Here is a 14,036-nt window from a genome sequence, read left to right on the forward strand (position 1 = left end):
ATGGTGATTGATCCGGTATTTTTAGCAATTGTGGGGCTTAAGGGAAATATATTATGACCAAGAACACATGCGTTGTGAGTTTTGTTAATCTAAGGTAAAAATCTAATTAGGATATTTTTCTTTATGTGTAATGAATTTTTATTCAATTACACCTGATTCTTCCTTCTACTTAGGTTTTAAAATGTAGGACTGGAATGCACACTTTACAATGCATCATCTGTCCCAGAAGTCACAATCTGCAGAAATAAAATTTTGATGAGATGGGCTGTATTAACAACAATAACAAAAAAGAGCTGCCTCTGTAAATTCAACATGATCAGTGTGAGGACGCTAACTGCTCATCTTGGGGGTTTTTGGAGCCATTAACCTGGTAGTTAGTATTCAGGCTTTACCTTTAGTAATGAGAAGTTAAAAAGTGGAAGGGAATCAGCTCCATGGGCAGGTTTTGACTATCTCCCAGTAGCACTTTAAGAATAATTCTTCCTGTGAGTAATGTTATATACTATAATAAGTTGGCATTTTAAAAGAAGAACATTTGAGGGCCTTATTTTCAGGAGAATTCAAATTACAGACAATAACCAGAACACAAAATTATAATGTTTCATATTAAGCTGGCATAATCCCACATGATTATATTAGCATTCAAAATTCTAATTGTTTTAAGTTTATGGAAGTTTAAGCAATAATTCAGAAACCTTTTCAAGTAGAATACCCGCATAATATTTACATTAATCAAAATCATCATTAGCCTCATTGTGTGGAATGGACAGATTTATATACCAAAAACAAAACTGAATTCCACCTTTTTAGCAGGTAAGTATTTAAAATGGCCATTTACAAACTAAGTATCAACAAAATATAATATGGACATGCTGATCACCAGCTGTACCAATGCTGGCTCTTTATGTTAAGAAGAAGGATTTGTAGAAATGGTTTATCTCTCTCTAGTTAAGGAATCAGCAAATGTGGTTAAAAGGGAAAGGAAAGAACCAGTTTAAGAGTCAAGAAATTTTGGTCCACAGTACCTCTTAAATACTGTGCCATTTTTGACAAATCATGTAACTTCTTTTGGCTTCAGTTTCCTGTTCTGCAAATTCATCAAGTGAAATTGATAATGTTGAAAGTTGTCTGTGTCATGAACTCTAGCTATTTGCGAATGAAAAGTGATCAGAGAGTCTCAATTATGCACACTGAGACATATCAAATAGTGGGTATTCCAAAATGAAGTCCAGCATGTTTTGATGAAATCCAAGATTTTTGAGTTGAATTACCTTTCTGGTTGTCGAGATCAGAGTAAAAATCTAACACAGCAGGACCATACCAGAGGCACTGGTACCTATCCTGATGGGCCAAGACAAAACACATACTTTGTGGAGAGTTTGGGTAGGCCACTGTGGGAAGGGTAGAAATCACAGATGATTTGGAGCCAGTGAAGAACCCAAAATAACTTAGGTAGAGGGCCATGTTTGGGGACCCCTATTCAACCCCGTCTACCTGCCAATGTCTACCTGTTTCAGATGCCAGTGCACAGGTGGAGTACCTGTTGGCCAGGTACACTATTACTCATCACTTCATTCAGATCTCAGAAGGACATAGGGATGCTTATTTGAGGATGCTGATAAGTAACCCTCTGCTAAGTATATAAAAAAAGCATTTAGTTTTTCATATTTTGCATCTGCATCCAATTCTCATATGCTCTACCCCGTTCTTCCTGTAAATCAATACTGTAATGAAATGTCATTGTCATATTATAATAGTGCTTCTTTGGAGATTGTTCTAATTTTTTTAATTGAAAAGAATTAAGATCCATATTTCAAATAAGGTGAGCTTGGGTGGGGTGCTGTCTTGAGAGATGTAGGATAGCTAGGGAGAGGTCACTGAACTCATGAAGGATGCAACCCTAGAAGATTAGAAACAGAAATATGGAGCAGAAATAATATGTAAAAGGCGAATAGTCTTTCAACTTATAAATAAAAGTTGGTTCAATATTTATTTATTTATTTATTTTTATTTACAAAGAAAGGAAAATGACAAATACAATTACTTAGAACTTTTGCTTGATGCTGGACTGACCATGACCATCCTCCACATGTCTGACAGACTCTTGTTCTTTCTTCACCTGGGAATACTAAAGAATTAGAAGAATGAGATAAGCAATGAGGCGGGTTTCATGTTGACAGTTAAATATAACATAATGCAGCAAACTAGAGCAGTAAATCAGCATACTTTTGGCACAGAATGGAAATTCTCAGTGAAGTTCAGTAGAAATTATGGGAACTTTCAAGGTTTCTAGGTTTTTACAATTTATTAATACACACACACACACACACACACACACACAAGCACATGAATGCAGGTGGAATAATTCCTTAAATCTACAGATGCCTCATTTAGCTGTTTCTCAAATTCTGGTATCCAGAAGCACAAATATTCTGAAAATGCTGAATTTTTCCATATATGGGAAAAATAGATATCTTAAAATACTTGCTTTGTGTGTTTTATGACATTTTAGAAAGTACATATGGAACAGAAATAATCTCTAAAAGGTGAACACTCTTTCAACTTATAAATAAAAATTGGTTCAATATTTATGAAGATTTATTGTAAAACTTCAATTTGGTGCTATTTTTAAGATGTTAAAGTCTGTAAAAGGAAGTTAAAATTGCTTTAGCTCTCTGTACATTTTGCCAAACAAAACAAAACAACTTTCCCCCAAAACATACAAAAACCACAAGACACCTAGCTATCTGAATGATGGATAGATTTCTTTAATGTTCAAGTGGAAATTGTGATGTCATGTTGCTAATAACACCTGCTCCTCATTGTATACCTGCTGTGGGTTGGGCAGTGAATATGTAACTTGTAACATTCTTACAATGTTCTCTTCAAGTAAAGGCCACAAACAGAATACTGGCTGAAGACATGAAGTGACCTTTTCAGATCCTGCATATAGGATGATAAATCAGAAGTCTATAAATCTCATAATCCTCTGTTTACTTACAGCCACTACATCAGGATTTTTGTGTTCAGGTAGCTCAAATATAATAAGAATAAATAGGATTAAAATCATCTGTTTTAAATAGTCTATAACCTTTCTTTTTAGTGTTATAAAATGTTCAATCGGTACAAAAAGACAAGTTACTTAAATCACAAAACATTATAATAAATAAATACCTATGAAATCTTCATCCAACTTAAGAAATAGAATTTTGCTCACACTCTTAATGTTATCTCAGTATTTATGCCTACCTTTCTGAACCACAGATAGCTATTAATCTATTGAATTTTAAAAATTATTCCTTTTCATTTTTTTTACTGCTTTTGAACTTGTTTTCTGTTTTTATAAAAATGGAGTATTTGTATTATTTTTCAGCTTTCTTTTCCCCTTTAAAATTGTTATGGGGATTTGTCCTCATGGATATACATTTATGATTCATTTGTTTTCATTGCTATAAAATATTCCCCTTGTCAATCAGAATTTGTTTATTCAGTCTTTTGTTGGACATTTTAATTGCTTCTAGCATTTTTGTCTTTGAACAGTGCTCCATGAACACTCTAACATGCCTGCTCTTCTACTCTGCTATAACTAAAATAATTGGCTACTAGGCTAGCCATATAACATATTTCAGTAAGTAATGCCACGTGGAATTCCAAAATAATTTTCCCACAATGACATCTTTATAAATGGTAGCCTAACCCTCTGATAATTCTCTCCTCCATAAAAGCAATGACAAAACTGGCAAAAGTTGTAAGGATGATTTTTTTCTTCAAAAATCTGGAAATTAATGAAAGGCCCACAACAACTCAGTAAGTGCATTTCAGAAAACAAACTGATTGAATGTTAACATGAACAATGAGCTTTGTGGTGGTTTAAATCACCCTGTTCCTGTCTTTCCCTTTACAGTACCACAGTAAACTTAATAAATAACAGTCTGCATTCTCAGTGAAAACCAGTAATTTGGTAGTCTCCGAGGGGATATAATGAGATTGGAGCATCTTCAAAGTCTCATTTCTAAAGAATTGTCATTATCTGTCCTGTCTGGTGCTCCTTGCAAGACCCACTTGCAAGACTGTCTTTATTTGATGGTGGGGTTCATGCAGAAGCACTTGTTGAAAAAAATAAATGTAATTGATAAACTTTGCCTGAGGTGGTGGATAACAGTGGGGTAAATAGTGGACAACCAAAAGCTTCAGTGGAAAAACTTAAGAATGAGAAGTACAAAAGAACTATGAAAAGTTCCATCAGATACCTAAGAATCTAGACTGGACTGTCATTTGCATGATAAAGCTATGTGCACACTCAGGATAAGTAAAAGACTTGAGAAAGCCCTGACCTCTTACCTCAAGCTGAAAGGGAGGTTCTGCTTGAACAGAGAGTGAAGGCCAAGGTGGAGGCCAAGGACTGATTAAATATTGAAGGATATATAAGCTAATACACACACACACACACACACACCCTTTGCAAAGACTGGAGGACTATTTGTTATTATTTCAGGGCATTTAAAGAAATCTCTGTCCAGTCATTAAATGACAGACTCCATTGCCACATAAAACATAAAACACAAACTTGGTACAGTTAGTTCAGAAAAGTCACCAAGCAAAATAATAACAAATAATAATAAAAAATCCCTGGGGAGAGATGAGATTCCATACTATTTGTTTACAATATCCATTTTTCAACAAGAAAGCATGATTTACACAAAGAAACAAGAAAGTAAGGACCATACACAAGAATAAACAGAGCTAATAACTGTCCCTGAGGTAGCTCGGGTATCAGACTTGTTAGACAAAGGTGGTCAGGGATTTTTAATATTTTCAAAGAAATAATTCAAAACATTTTTAAAAGATGGTATAAGAATATATGTCTCTAAAATACAATATTAACAAAAAGAAACTGGAAAAAAAGAACTAAATAAGAATTATGATATTGATAAGTACAGTGGACACAAATGAAACATTTACTTGAGGAACTCATGAGACATGAGCCGGCAGCAAGAAATTCAGCAAACTTGAAGATGGCAAAATGAGAGAGTTCAGTCTCAAAAACAGAAAGAGGATGAAGAAATACTAACAGAGTTAAAGACCCATGAAACATGTCCAAGTGTACCAATATATGCAAAATAGGAGTCCCAAGAAGAGAAAGAAAAGGGACAAAAGAATATTAAGACACAATGGTTTTCATTGTTTTTCTTCCTAAATCTCGTTTATAAAAAGTTAGTCTATATATCCAAGAAACTCAATGAACTCAAAGCAGGATAAACTCAAAGAGATCCACATCTAGACACATTGTACTTAAACTGTTGAAAGCCAAAGGTAATTCGGAAATCTTGAAAACCAAGAGAGGAGCAGCTCATTCTCCAGTCCCCTGAAAGATTAACACTGACATTTCATCAGAAACCATGAAAGCCAGAGGGCAGTGTGGTGACATACTCAAAGGGCTGAAAAAGAAAAAGACCATCAACCAAAGAATTCTACATCCAGTAAAACTATCCTTCAAAAATGAAGATGAAGTTGGGCTGTGGATATGTTTCAGTGGTAGAGTATTTTCCTCATACATAGAAGTTCCTGGGTTTAATCACTAGCACTGAAAAAACAAACAAACAAACAAACAAACAAACAATGTTCCCAAGAATGCAAAACAAAGAATTCATGGCTAGTTAACTAGTGTTATGGAAATGATGAAGGAAGTCATTGGGACTGAAATGAAAGGACTTTACACTACACAGTAAATTGAATCCCCAAGAAGAGATAAAGAGTACCAATAAAATTAAAAACACAGGTAAATACAAATTATGGTATAAATGTGTTTTTTGTTTTTAATTCTTTTTCTCTTCTCAGAAATAATTATAAGCCTGTGTTTATGTGCATGTTGTGTATAAAGATATAATTTGTATGACAATAAGAGCACAAAAGAAGGCATGGGAGATGGAGCTACATAACAACAAAGCAGAATTTTTGGCTACATAACCACAAAGCAAATTTAGGATGGTGCCTGAGCTTGATTGTTAAAAGTTAAAATGTTAATTGTAATCCACATGGTAACCACTAAGAAAATAATAAGCAAGCAAGCAAGAAATAAAGAAGAAAGGTTGAACAAGAAAGCTAAAAGAGAACACTGAAGAATGTCTATTTAACTCAAAAAAATGCAGACATGGAAAAATAGCAGAATAACAATAATGAGAAGACAGTGTGGAGAATAAATTCCAAAGTCTTTTCTGCCAATTTTCACCCCTACCACCAGCACAAAGGACTTCCCAATACTCTTCATTCTTGTCTATATTTGGCATTTTAAAATTTTTAAGTGTTTGCCAATCTTGTGGGTGTAAAAACTATCTTAAAATGTTTTAAATTTGTATCTCCTAAGCATTATTTTCCATTTAGGTTGCATATAATATTAAATGCTTTATGTGTCTTTTACTTAGTTTTACATTTCTAATTAATGTTTAAAACAATTTTAAAGGTGTTCTGAATACTGGTACCCTATCACATTTCAGTTTGGGGGCTATATTTAATTTTTTAAAATTATGTATTCCAAGAAGACATTTTCTATTTTTTTTCATTGTTATTCTCGTTTAAGTCTGGCTTTAGATTTTCTTTCCAATCTTGAGGTCATAAAAATATTCTATATTTTCTGTTTGATTTATTTATTTTTAGTTAATTAATTAATTTATTTTTTCTAATTTGTTATACATGACAGTAGAATGCACTTTGATTCATTGTACACAATTGCAAGCACAACTTTTCATTTCTCTGGCTGTACACAAAGTAGAGTCACACCATTTATGTCTTCATGCATGTGCCTAGGGTAATGATGTCCATCCCATTCCACCGTCTTTCCTACCCTATACCCCTTCCTTTCCCTCCCCTTTGCCCTATCCAAAGTTTCTCCATTCCACCCATTCTTCCCACCCCCATTATGAATTAGCATTCACTTATCAGAGAAAACATTCAGCCTTTGGCTTTTTGGGATTAGCTTACTTCACTTAGCATGATATTCTTCACCTCCATCCATTTACCTGCAAAGGCCATGATTTCATTACTTTTAATGCTGAGTAATATTCCAGTGTGTGTGTGTGTGTGTGTATCACAGTCTCTTTATCCATTCATCTATTGAAGAGCATCTAGGTTGGTTCCACAATTTAGCTATTGTGAATTGAGCTGCTTTAAACATTGATATGGCTGCGTCACTGTAGTATGCTGTTTTTAATTCCTTTGGGTATAAACCAAGGAGTGCGATAGCTGGTCAAATGGTGGTTCCATTACAAGTTTTCTAAGGAATCTCCATACTACTTTCTAGATTGATTGCACCAATTTGCAGTCCCATTAGCAATGTAAGAGTGTGCCTTTTCCCCACATCCTCACCAACACTTTTTTGTTGCTTGTATTCTTAATAACTGCCTTTCTGACTGGAGTGAGATGAAATTTTAGAGTAGTTTTGATTTGCATTTCTGTAATTGCTAGAGATTGAACATTTTTTCATATATTTTTTGATCAATTGTATATCTTCTTCTTACAAGTGTATATAGCCCATTTATTGATTGAGTTTCTTGTTTTTTTGGTATTTAGTTTTTTGAGTTATTTATATATCCTGGAGATTAGTGATCTATCTGATGTGCATGTGGTGCTATTGAACTCATGGCCTTGTATATGCGAGGCAAGTACTCTACCAACTGAGCTACACCCAGCCCCTGTATTTTCTGTTTTGAAGTCACAGTTTTTACAATTAAGTCTTAAATTTATGAATTTGTCATTCCAGTTTTGCATTTGCTGAGATATGGATGCAATTTCTCTTCTTTATCTTTTTTCTAAGAGTATATTCTTTTTTTATATACACTTATTTTATTTATTTTTATGTGGTGCTAAGGATCGAACCCAGTGCCTTACACGTACAAGGCAAGTGCTCTACCACTGAGCTAAAACTCCAGCCCTGATTAACTTTTTAACATTAAAAATTATATATTCTTGAGATAAACCTGCCTTGGTTATAATTTAATATTCTTTTCATACATGACTTGAAGGATTTTGGTTAAGATTTTTACATATATGTTCAGTACTGAAATTGGTCTGTAATTCTTCCTGATATCATAAAATAATTTTGAGATTATCTCTATTTTACTCTACTTCAGAATAATAATTAGGGTAAAATTGGGCAGCTCATTCCTTCAATATTTGATAGAACTTGACTCTAAAGCTATAAACCCTTGTTTGGAAAGATTTTTAACCACTGATTCAATTAGTTTCATAATTATAAAACTATTTAGAATTTTTCTTTCAAATCAATTTAGTTAGGTTTTTCTAGATATTTGCACATTGGAGCTAAATTTTCTAAATTGCTGACATGAGGCTGGGTGTGGTGACACATGCCTGTAATCCCAGCAGCTCAGAAGGCTGAGGCAGGAGGATCCCAAGTTCAAAGCTAGCCTCCCCAAATGTGAAGCACTAAGCAACTCAGTGAGAACTTGTCTCTAAATGAAAATACAAAATAGGGCTTGGGATGTTGCTTAGTGGTCAAGTGCCCCCAGTTCTATCCCCAGTACCCTCCCCCAAAATAAACTTAACATGAATTTGCTTGCAATATCCTCTTTCAATACTTCAGTGTTTGAAGGAGCTTTAGTGATAAATCTCTTTTATTATTCTGGTGTTCACTTCTCTTTACCTTTATCACTTCTTTCAGAGGTTTATAATTCACATAGAATAAACTTTTGTCCTTTTTAGATATAGTTTATATTTTATGAATTTCTTTTATATTTTACTATTTACTTTTTATTTAAAAGAGGGACATCTTGAATATTTATCTTAATAATTTTCTAAGTAATTTCTTCAACTCATTATATTTAAAATTTTAGTCTTTTTCAATATATAAGTTATAGCTACATTTGTAGTTCAGTAGAGTTTTACTTAAAAATAATGTCACTTTTCTTTTTCTGTACCATTAGTGCATTAAAAGTCTGTTTAAGTTATGGTTATTGTTATTGACTTAAACTTAAGACATTCATAGAATTTGGTGTGTGTCATTCTAGTTCATACGAGATTATGAGATCAATTTTCTTGCCTGAAATTTTTGCTATTTGTAAAATATATTTTGTGTACTTAAGCAAATTTCTATCAATATGTTCTTGTGTATAAAGACCTTTATATGAAAATTAATAAGAGCTTATTAATTATTTTGTTCAATATTCTGTATTTTGTCACATGATCTTTGCAGGGTTCTACAATGGATGCTTTATTTTATTTTTTATTTTTATTTTTTTAAATAGAGAGAGAGAGAGAGAGAAAGAGAATTTTTAATATTTATTTTTTAGTTATTGGCGGACACAACATCTTTGTATGTGGTGCCCTACAATGGATGCTTTAAACTATTATTTTAGAGTTTCTAAATATCATGACAGACTTATTTAACTTTATATAATGTTTAATTTATATAATGTTTAATTAATGTTTAATTTTGTATTATATATTTTGATACTGTTATTAGATCTGGAAAAATTATTGTTTTCTTGTAAAACATTTTATTAATATTTAAAAATTATCCTGAATAAATTTTGTCCTCATAATTCACATAATATTAATATAGCAGAACCAAATTATTTTTCATTTTCTAGTATTTCATTTTCTAGTATTTGCCTGGCTTATCATTTACTATTCCTTTATTTTCAAATGTTCTTTTTCATATATATATATATATATATATATATATATATATATATATATATATATATTTTACTTGTTGATGGACCTTTATTTTATTTTTTTTACATGCAGTTCTGAGAATTGAATTCAGTGCTTCACACTTGCTAGGCAAACACTCTGCCACTGAGCCACAACCCCGTCCCAAATTTTCTCTTTCTTTATGTAGTACATCTAGCTCTTAAAAATAGCACAAAGCTGTATTTGTTTTCTAATATGGTTTTGCATATTAGAAACTCATTAATATTTCTTATGGTTTGTAATATGCTCAAATGTACTTTGATCATCGTGGTTTTTGCTTCCTCTTTGTCCCACTATTTGTCCCTTCTCCTTCACCCATTCCTTGCTTTATTTTCAGATGAATTTATTTTTAGTTTGTTTTCCTTATTCTAATTTGGGGGAATATATACACATTGTTTTTATTATTTTAATAATTACTTCTTAAAATTCATCCTTTACTAAAGGCTAAATATTTACCACTGTCTTTTGCTCCCCATTAACAAAGAATTTTAGAATGTTTAAAAGACAATAGTTATATCTTAAATTACATGTTATTATATGTTTATTCTTTAGTTTTATTTTTTTAAAAAATAGCATCCTAATGAGACATTCTTTTCCGTCATCAATGTCTCTTTACATTTGCCAGTGTATTTCCATTTTCCTTACTCATCACATATCTTTGTATCTGAAACCTCCATTCTGGGATTCTATTTCTCTTCTAGCACATTTTTTAAAAGTTTCTTTAGTAATGGTTTCTCATATTTTTATTTATCTATGCTGTCTTTTTGCCCTTGTTCTTGAAAGATAATTTAGTAAGTACACAGTTAAAGATTGATACTTTCTCTCATAAATTTTAAGGTTCCCTGTCCCTGCTCCTTTGGCTTCTGATTTTAATAAGGAAAAATCAACCTATAGTCTAATGAACTTTTTTTTTTAGATTTTATATCTTTTCTGATAGATTTCCATGTCATATTTTGACTTTGATATTCTGTATTTTACTTACTATGTATGCAATTAATTATGTTGTTTATAATACATATTAGCAAACCAAATTTAAAGTATATTTAATGCAACATACATTGTGACATTTCACCTGCTTCAGACTGAAAGTAACCTTTTCGTTAATTTTTTATTTATTGTTTGGTACCAAGGTTTGAACACAGGGGCACTCAATCACTGAGCCACATCCCCAGCCCTTTTATTGTATTTTATGTAGAGACAGGGTTTCACTGAGTTGCTTAGCACCTTGCTTTTGCTGAGGCTGGCATTGAACTCATGATCCTCCTGCTTTAGCCTCCCAAGCTGCTGGGATTACAGACATGTGCCACTGCCGCAGTCTGGCTGGGCACAAGATCATGAGCCACTCACAGCTTTGTAGATTCAAACAGCAATTCTTTATTCCCGAACTCACACCGGCCATCTACAAACACATTCTGGGGAAATCCAAGTTCTGCCACAAAAATTCACGTACTCCACCAGGCTTTGAATCCCAAATACTTTCTGAATTCCACAAGAACTCAACGGGAACTCAGGCAGCAGGATACGCCCTATTCCCAGCAGGAATAACCTTAAACCTGGAACCGCCCTAAACCCAGATTGTTCTAAACCCTGAACGCCCTAAACCCAAGGAGTGGGATACTCCCTAAAACCTGATCCGCCCTAATCCAGTAGGATGCTCCTTAAACCCGGATTCACCCTGGTCCTTGAGCAGGGTCACCTTTCTCAAACATACATGCAATGTCACTTCAAATGTCCATTTCCACGAGTCCTTCCTCTAAGCAACATGGGGTATGCTGGCAAGGAAATTTCGATGCGTCATTCCTATTTGGCAATGGCTCTCAGCATGCCACTGCACTCAGCTGAATGTAACCTTCTTGATTTCAATCACTTTTTCATTTATAAAACAAATATATATTGAGCATCTATTTTTGTTCGAGGATCTACTATAAATACTAAAAATAGTACGGTGACCAAGAGAGGGAAATTAGGTGCCCTTAAGGAGAGCAATGATAAAGAGATAAAATAGACATTGGAAACGAATTCATGTGAAAATATGTGGTATGGACAAAACATGAAGCATGAAAGGCAGCTAGAGGAGTATTGAGGGAGTGGTATCTCAGGAAGGCCTTACTGACAGGGAAACATTTGACCTGAAGAAAGGAAAGAATAATGCAGAGATTATGTGGGAAGAATATTCCATATATAGGAGAAAAGCAAATATAGAATCTCTCTTGTAGAGTGGGGAAAAGTTTTGCATGTTCAATGAGGGGAATGATTCTTTAAGGGGACAGCAGCACAGCATTACTGAAGGGCCAGGTAAGGATGCATGCACATTACAGACACTGAAATACAGCATACCCTTCATTATACACATGTAAAGAACATTACAACCTAAGAGTCTGTTTCTGATAGCTTGGATAATAAGGATAATACTACACTGAGTACTGATTACTCATGAGAAAGCTATATTATCACTTCACCACCTGTTTGTCTTTTTTTTTTTTTTTAATGCCATATTGTCATCAGGCCTAAATGGTTTCACACACTGTGAAATATTTGTGTTTACTTCAGTTTTGACTAAATTCCTAAGTGGAAGGCAATGGATGTTAACTGTGTATGCTAGACAGCTCTTCGACTAATTCATTCAAACAAAGTCAAATAGACCTGCAGTTATCTTACCTAGTCCAGTTCATGTAACAAAAGACAAAAGAACAAAAGCTGTGATTGATGGAAGATTCTTTAAGGGGAATTTAAGTATTTTGGCTATTCTGCTCAGTTCCCTTCCTGTGGTTTCCTCCCACCTAAGCCAAATATGCAGGGGATGGGGAGAGGGGGCTAAGGAAATCACTCCTGTCTGTAAATGCAAGGAGTGGCCTTTCAGTCATTAGTTTGATTATGCTGAGCTACAGAAATGCACTATCAAGGCAGGGCACGAAGGAGTTCACTAGGGGGCCTCCATGTGTTAGGAGTTCTGGAGCTGGTGTAAAGAGCAAGAATGACTGCCTTTGTCACCTGAGAAGTGCATTTGGAGAGCTGGCTAGCAGATCCAGGAGAAAGGGGAGAATAGCTGCATGGACACTGACACACACTGTGGGTAGGCAAGGATATTCTCCCCCTCCTTGTGGGCCAGTGGACTCTGGAAGGTAGCAACATTTGACTCGTTTTGAAAAGATCTCACCACAGAAGTCTGTCTTCCAGTGTAAAAGTCCCTGGTAAATGAGAATGGAGGAATATAAAAGAGTTGATGAGAGCTCACAAGTTTAACCCACTTCTGCATGATCCACATGAGTATTCATTGCAGACTGGAAGCCATTGGCAGTGAATCCATAAAGGGACAGTGTTTGGATCTCTGCTGCAGCAGAAGGCACTTGAAGAACACAAAGAGATCTCCAAATTGCACTGCCAATCCAAAGTCTTTTTCTTCTTGGCACCCTCTAGAGCCATGGGATTCAGAAGTTAGGCATGAAGGAAGTGAAACAAGAAAGAAAAAAAGTAGAAATGACTAATTAGATAGTCTCCAATACAGATAGATATATCACATTTGTTCAGTGCTGGTTCCTGATTTTGTGGGCTCCACAATGGGGACAAGCTTTAGATGTGATACCCAAATTTTCAATTTGACTGAAGTGGACTTTTAATACCTAAGATGAGACTGTTCTGATAACTGGTAGTTTTCTGAAAAGCTGTAGAATATGCCAGGTAAAAATCCAGAGAAATGTTAGTGCTTGGATAAATATAATGCTGTTTGATTTCTATACCCTTCCAATTCAGCCCATTTGACATAATTGTATACTATTTATCTATTGCTGCTATCACACATTACCACAGACTTAGTGGTAATCTGAAAACAGTGCAAACTTCTTACAGGTTGAGCATCTCTGATCCCAAAATACTAAATGTAAAGTGTTCCAAAATCTGAATTGTATGGGGTATTAACATGATGCAATCACATGTTCCAGACTTGGGGGCAATTTGCTTTTGGGGATTTTTAATCATTGATGCTCATGAAGTAAAATCTGTGCAAATATTAAAAAAAAAAAAACTTTAATTTTGGAAAGACCTCTAAACCCAAGCTTTTTGGACAAGGGATATTCAGCCTTTATTTTCAATCTTAGAGTTCAGAAGAACTGTATATGCCCCACTGCACTAACCCAGAGTCAGCAGGGCTGTGTTTCTTCCTGGAGGCTATGAATTTGTTTCAGATCTCTCTTTTTTTTTATTTTTCCATGTGTTTAAAGGACTGAAGTATTCCTCCCCCCCCCTTTTTTTTTCTAGATATCAACTGGGACTACCTTTAGCAGGTAGAGGCTTCTCATTATTTGGGGAATAATCCCTTGAATCTAATAGCC

The 14,036-nt window shown here is 34.2% G+C and overlaps 1 protein-coding gene across 1 annotated transcript in view; it reads left to right on the forward strand.

The window, feature by feature from the left end:
• Hdac9 (histone deacetylase 9) overlaps positions 1–14,036 on the forward strand; it is a 662,331-nt gene that overhangs the window by 467,068 nt on the left and 181,227 nt on the right. The window lies entirely within an intron of this gene.

This window comes from Urocitellus parryii, chromosome 3 (assembly GCF_045843805.1).
Source record: "Urocitellus parryii isolate mUroPar1 chromosome 3, mUroPar1.hap1, whole genome shotgun sequence".
Classification (NCBI taxonomy): domain Eukaryota; kingdom Metazoa; phylum Chordata; class Mammalia; order Rodentia; family Sciuridae; genus Urocitellus; species Urocitellus parryii.